This window comes from Curcuma longa, unplaced genomic scaffold (genome assembly GCF_044706935.1).
Source record: "Curcuma longa cultivar G26 ecotype Majalengka, Jawa Barat unplaced genomic scaffold, ITB_CL_G26_1.1 contig_17128, whole genome shotgun sequence".
NCBI lineage: Eukaryota > Viridiplantae > Streptophyta > Magnoliopsida > Zingiberales > Zingiberaceae > Curcuma > Curcuma longa.
Genome location: NW_027430525.1, coordinates 1 through 6,747, shown reverse-complemented (window position 1 = coordinate 6,747; position 6,747 = coordinate 1). Strand labels below are relative to the sequence as shown.

The window sequence follows — 6,747 nt, the reverse complement described above, 5'->3', positions numbered from 1 at the left end:
TATAATTCGGTCGCTAAATTAGCGACGGAATTATAATTCAATCGCTATTAGCAACGGAATTATAATCGATCGAAACTTAAAAATCGATCGTTAGTTAGCGATGAAAATCAAATATCGGTCGCTAAATTAGCGACCGAATTTATATTGGATCGCTAATTTTAAAGTTGGACAATGCATACACTACAAAAAAATCATGAAATAGCGACGGAATTAGCGACGGAATTAATTTCCGTCGTTATAATTAGCGACGGAATATTAATTTCCGTCTCTAATTAGCGACGGAATATTTTTCCGTCGCAAATTTTAATCGGTAGAAAGGTATTAAATATTTTATTATAGAAAGAATTAATAATTTTAATCGGTAAAAGGTAATAAAAATTTTATTATAAAAAGTATTAATAATTTAATCGGTAAAAGGTAAAAGGTATTAAAAATTTTATTATAAAAAGTTTTAATAATTTTATCGGTAAAAGGAAGTAAAGGTTTCGGCCGACGCAACTTAGGGTTTTTCGTGACCGCTTCTCTTCTTCCCGACCGCTTCTCTTCTTCGCGAAACTCCCCCCTCCGACGCGTCTCGCCCGCGCGATCGGCCGGCCCCGGCAGCCAGTCCTCCCGCGCTCGACCTCCTCTGTTCTCCTCCAGCGCTCGCCCGCCCGCCGTCGGCTTTACTCTAGCGCTCGCCTGCTCGTGCCCGGCCGGCCTCCAGCGCTCGCCTGCTCGCGTCGGCTTTCCTCCAGCGCTCGCCCGGCCCCGTCATTCGTCCCAGCACTCCAACAAGCTAAGGTAAAATGCTGATTTGCGCCCATCTTTTACTTGTTTCTTTTATTGCTATTTTATATTTTCTGTTCTTATCAGTTGCTCACTACATGGTCTACATTTGTTTCTCATATTCAATCATTGCTGTTTGACTATTATAGTTAATGTTGGCCTTGATTTATTATTTTAACTTGGTTTATTTTAGATTCTGCTGAGTTCCAATTTTCACTTCTATATGTATTGTTTTTCATTTCACTTCTACAGCTAAAGTTCCAATTTTCAACTTCTGCTTTATCATTCTTGCAGCTCTGAAGATGATCTGCAGCGTCGAGCCTTATCAAAGCTCTGAAGTCTCACCCAAAATCTACACTAGGCTATTGCTTTTCCAAAAATGTAGGAGTTGTAGATACTGTGTGCTCTGAAGACTGTATTAATGATGTATTCAGATATTTCAGATTAATGTGATATCTTTTGATATGTGTTGTATTTTGATATGTTGGTGTATTTTGATATATAGAGAAAAATGTGATTGTAATATTGTATTTATAGATTTTGATATATAAACAGGAAATTCAAAAAAATAAAATAATTTATACTAATAAAATTAATTAATAGCGACGGAATTTATCATTCCGTCGCTAATAACCGGAATTTTTTTTTATTTTTTTCTTAAGATTAGCGACGGATTTTATTAATCGGTCGCTAATCAACGATTTTTTTTTTAATTTTTTTTAAGATTAGCGACGGAATTTATGTTTTTCGCTAATTAGCGACGGATTTTATTAATCCGTCGCTAATCAACGATTTTTTTTTAAAATTTTTTTTAATATTAGCGACGGAATTTATGTTTCCGTCGCTAATTAGCGACGGATTTTATTAATCCGTCGCTAATCAACGATTTTTTTTTTAAATTTTTTTTTAATATTAGCGACGGAATTTATGTTTCCGTCGCTAATTAGCGACGGATTTTATTAATCCGTCGCTAATCGACGGAATTTATTAACGTCGCTAATCAACGATTTTTTTTTAAATTTTTTTTTAATATTAGCGACGGAATTTATGTTTCCGTCGCTAATTAGCGACGGATTTTATTAATCCGTCGCTAATCAACGATTTTTTTTTTAATTTTTTTTTTAATATTAGCGACGGAATTTATGTTTCCGTCGCTAATTAGCGACGGATTTTAATAATCCGTCGCTAATAAACATTTTTTTTAATTTTTTCCCCGTCGCTTATATTAGCGACGGAGTTTATATTTCCGTCGCTAATTAGCGACGGAACGTATAATTCCGTCGCTAATAATTAGAGACGGAATTAAATATCCGTCGCTAATGTTAGAGACGGAATTATTATTCCGTCGCTAATAATTAGAGACGGAATTAAATTTCCGTCGCTAATTAGCGACGGAAATTTGTATTCCGTCGTTAAAGTGACGTCAGCGACCAAATTTTACGCGACGACTGATTTCCGTCGCTGTTCGGTCGTTAACCAATATTAGCGACGGAATAGCGACGGAATTGGTCCGTCGCTATTTCCGTTCATTTTTGTAGTGAGTCATACAAACTCCTAAAAAGTAAGTGCATGCCAAAGGGAGCATACTTTGGAGCTAGGAGCATACTTTAATGACGGAATTTTTAGCGATCGAATATGAATTCCGTCGTTAAATTTAACAACTGAATTCATACTCGGTCGCTAAAATTAATGATCGAATATAAATTCGATCACTAAAATTGCGCGACCGAATATTAATTCGGTAGCTAATATTAGCAATTGAACTCGAATTCAGTGGCTAAATTTAGCGATCAAACTCAAATTCGATCGCTAAAATTAGTAACCGATTTTAAATTCGGTTGCTAATTTAAGCGACCTATTTTAAATTCGGTCGCTAATTTTAACGACCGAATTCGAATTCAATCACTAAATCGAATTCTTTTATAATTTTTTTTATCGATCGTTAATCAATCATTAATCGAATTTAGCGATCGAATTTTCGATCGCTAATCGCGATTAATTTTGTAGTGGTGTATTTTCCTTCAGTAAAATGAAAAATCTTGATACGTCGAACACGGAGTCGTGTGTGCTTCCTGATTACCTTGATAACTGATGAAAATTTTTCATGAGTCACACCACTCACTGTCAAGATTAGTTAAATCGTAAGAATTGAATACTTTAATTTTATATATATATATATATATATATATATATATATATATATATACAGTGGGGCTATTATGGGTGTCTGGTTTGAGCTCCTCCTGCGCGCCCGCTGACGTGGACCGAGCGACGTGGCTGGCTTCGCGTGGGTTTCTGTCTTCGCGTGCGTGGCAACGAGAAGCCGCGGCGGCGAAACCCTGAAACCCAAAATCAAACCCAAATCAAAATCGCGCGATCTAGGTTTTCCTCCGCAGCTCCTCCACTCCGGACCTCCGACCCTCTTCTTCCTCGACCGCCGCCGACAGCGCCGACCCTCCCTTCTTCCTCTCCTCTTCGCGCGCGTGCTCTAAACCCTTCGCCAACCCTCTCTTCTTCCTCTCCTCTTCGCGCGCGTGCCCTAAACCCATCGCCGTCTCTTCTTCCTCTCCTCTTCGCGCGCCCTAAACCCATCGCCGACCCTCTGTTCTTCCTCTCCTCTTCGCGTGCCCTAAACCCATCGTCGACACTCTCTGCTCGCCGTCAACGTCTCGATCCCCGCCTGCCGAAGACCGGGTTTTCTCACGCTGCTCGCCCCTGCTACGCTGCTCGCCGAAGGTCCCGACCATCACGCTGCTCGCCGAAGGTCCCTAACAGAACTACGGTTCCCTCGCGCTGCTCCCCTGCAACTCAACCTCGCGCTGCTCCCCTGCTACTGCGCTGCTCCCTTGCTAGTCCCCTTCACAATCAAGTTCGTGTATGTTGCCTCTCTACTAGCATCCTATTTTTCCCTACATGAGTTTTTTTTTCTGATCAGTAACATCTTGTAAATAGTGAAATGAAGAGAAACATTCTGTGAACTACATCAAATTGCACATCAAATTGTACATGTGTGTTGTTCATTCATTGCTTACTGCATCCATCAGAGTATTAACCCTTGCCATTATGACTTGCTCTAATAGTTCTGATAGTTTCTTAATTTTTTTAGTCACAAATAGCTTTTACAATCAAGGATGTACGAATTATAGCCTATTGGTTCAGTTTGTATTAAACAGTGTGGTATTATTTGTTTCATTAGTATGTTGGCATCTTATGGATTCTATCTGAATTTAGGAATAGTTTCATTAGTAATACCAGTAAACTATATGTGAATTTTTTGTTTTTGTCCTATACTAATCTGTGTTTTACAACATAAACAGGCATATATCAACCTGCTCAGAGTCCCCTAATCTTCGGCAATGGAAGGAAATTACGGTCATGATCAGATTTATATTCCCCAAGTTGCAGATGATCGGAAGCCTAAAGTTGGTATGGAATTCTCATCTCTAGATGAAGCATTTTTGTTTTATAACCAATATGCACGAGAAGCTGGTTTTAGTGCAAGGATGAGCAATAGCAAAAAAAATAGATTACAAATAAAGAGAGTGTATGGAAGAAATTTGTTTGTTTTAAACAAGGTCAAACAGATAAAATGAGGGATCAACAATCTACGGAAAGAGCCCGCAGTGATACTAGAACTGGTTGTAAGTCACATATTTCATTAGTAAAAGAACAAACTGGACCTAATTGGGTTATCAGTAACATCATGGAGAGTCGTGATCATACACTCTCGACTCCTCAAAAGTACATTTGCTTCGCTCACATCGTTATATTTCATCAGTAAAGAAAGCATTGACTCAACAATTTTCTGAGGCCAATGTGCCAACATGTCAACAAATGCGAATTTTTGAGATAGAGTGTGGGGGGCCCGAGCGGGTAGGTTGTACAGAAAAAGATCTTAGAAACTTTGACCAACAACAAAGAGATGAACTAAAGGGTATTGATGCTGAAACATTGATTGAGTTTTTTGCAGCTGAGAAGGAAAAAAATTCAATGTTTTTCTTTGATTATGAGACTGATTCAAATAACAGATTCAGTAGATGTTTTTGGGCTGATCATGTATCAAGGACGGCTAACATTGTATTTGGTGATGTAGTTGTATTTGATACAACATATAACACCAATAAATATGAGTTGATTTTTGCACCATTTGTAGGAGTTAATCATCATCATCAGACAATTCTTTTAGGTTGCGGTTTTTTATGTGATGAAAAAAGTGATTCCTTTATTTGGTTGTTTAACAAGTTCATAGAAGTCATGCCTAAAGGAGCACCAAATGTGATCATCACCGACCAAGATCTTGCTATAACAAAAGCTATTGCAAGACTTTCCTAATACGGTGCATCGATATTGCTTGTGGCACATATTGAATAAATTTTTAGATAAATTACCTCCTTTTTGATTTTCGTGATTACTATCAAAGCCTAAAGAATGTCATTGCAAATTCTACAACGCCTGATGAATTTGAGAAGTCATGGGAAGATGTTGTCAAATGTGCTAACTTACAAAATAATGATTGGTTGTCATTGATGTATGAATTGCGACAAAAGTGGGTGCCAGCCTATTTTAGCCATGTATTTTGTGCTGGAATGTCAAGCAGTCAGAGATCTGAAAGCTCACATGCATTTTTTAAGAGGTACATATCAAATAAGAATTCATTGATTGATTTTATTATCCGTTTCAATAGGGCAGTGAGGCATATAAGACACAATGAATTAGTTGCTGATCATGTTGATATTAATGAGCATCCCAGGACTAAGACAAATTGGCCAATGGAAATTCAAATGGTTAAGGTGTATACAAAAAAGAAATGGTTGGAGTTTCAAAATGAAATTAGTGAGAGCCATAGTTATTATGTGCAACAAGCATCTATAGGAGAAGATTTAGTGATTTATAATGTGATGAAATTTTAAAGTTGTTCTTCTGCCAAATCAAGATTACTCACTCATGACAAACAAAAGGACTACATATCTTGTAGCTGTAGAAAATTCAAGTTGAGGGCATTCCATTGCAGGCATATGTTAGCCTTTTTTCGCATCACACCCAAGTCTTTCATTTACCTGAACAGTATATACTCAAACGATGGACGCGAGATGCAAAGGTTGGAGCAAATTATGTTTTGGGGGAAGATCAACTTTCCATCAATGATCCAAAAAAGTTTTTGATGTCAAGGCTTTCAAGGTTATCCTATAAAGCTTCATTATTAATTGAAGATGCATCTTTGACTGATGAGGGGACATCCTTTTTGGAGGAACAATTCAATTGTATCCACAGCAAAATTCAGAGCATGAACATTAGTAAAACATGCGACATTGGTAGTCAAAGAAAGAATTCCATGGATGGCACCCTTGGTATTATTGATCCTTCTTTAGTAAGAACAAAAGGATGTGGAAAAAGATTGAAATCGTCAAAGGAGAAGGCAACCTCAAAATCCAGGTTATGTCGTGGATGTGGCCATCGGGGTGTGTCTCATGATAAGCGCAATTGTCCGGTTTTGCAGCAAAGGTATGTGCCAATTATTTATATATTTGTATGCTAAATTTATTTACATAATAAATTTAAATAAATTTTGTAAAAATAATGTTGTTATTACCAGATCAACTATAGATGATGATGATAACAGCGACGACACCACAAACGAAGAAGATTTGACTTCTAGATTTGGTACTATACAATTCTCAATTTAGGAAATTAAAGTCGTTGAATTAATTGAGAAATTGAAATTAATAATTGCCTTTATTTTGCAGGTTCTAGTAACATGCCTAGAATTAATGATGAGCACATGTCTTCATGCAATTTTTTGTTTACTTAATGTGGTAGTTGAGTCTGATCTCACCTGTCAAATTTTTGTTTACTTAATGTGGTAGTTTAACTGTTCTCACATGCCTTTATTTTCTTGTTCCTATTTCAGGTATTGTTGTTAGGAATACACTGGTCACTTATGATCGTCAATGAGATTGTATTCAAACCAACTGTTCTGAA

The 6,747-nt window shown here is 37.2% G+C and overlaps 1 long non-coding RNA gene across 1 annotated transcript; it reads left to right on the top strand.

The window, feature by feature from the left end:
• The first annotated feature begins 693 nt into the window (after window positions 1-693).
• Window positions 694-1,233, top strand: LOC141816533 (uncharacterized). Its single transcript, XR_012600706.1, has 2 exons — window positions 694-783; window positions 1,063-1,233. It is a non-coding gene; the product is annotated as an uncharacterized LOC141816533 (long non-coding RNA).
• Window positions 1,234-6,747: the final 5,514 nt, after the last annotated feature.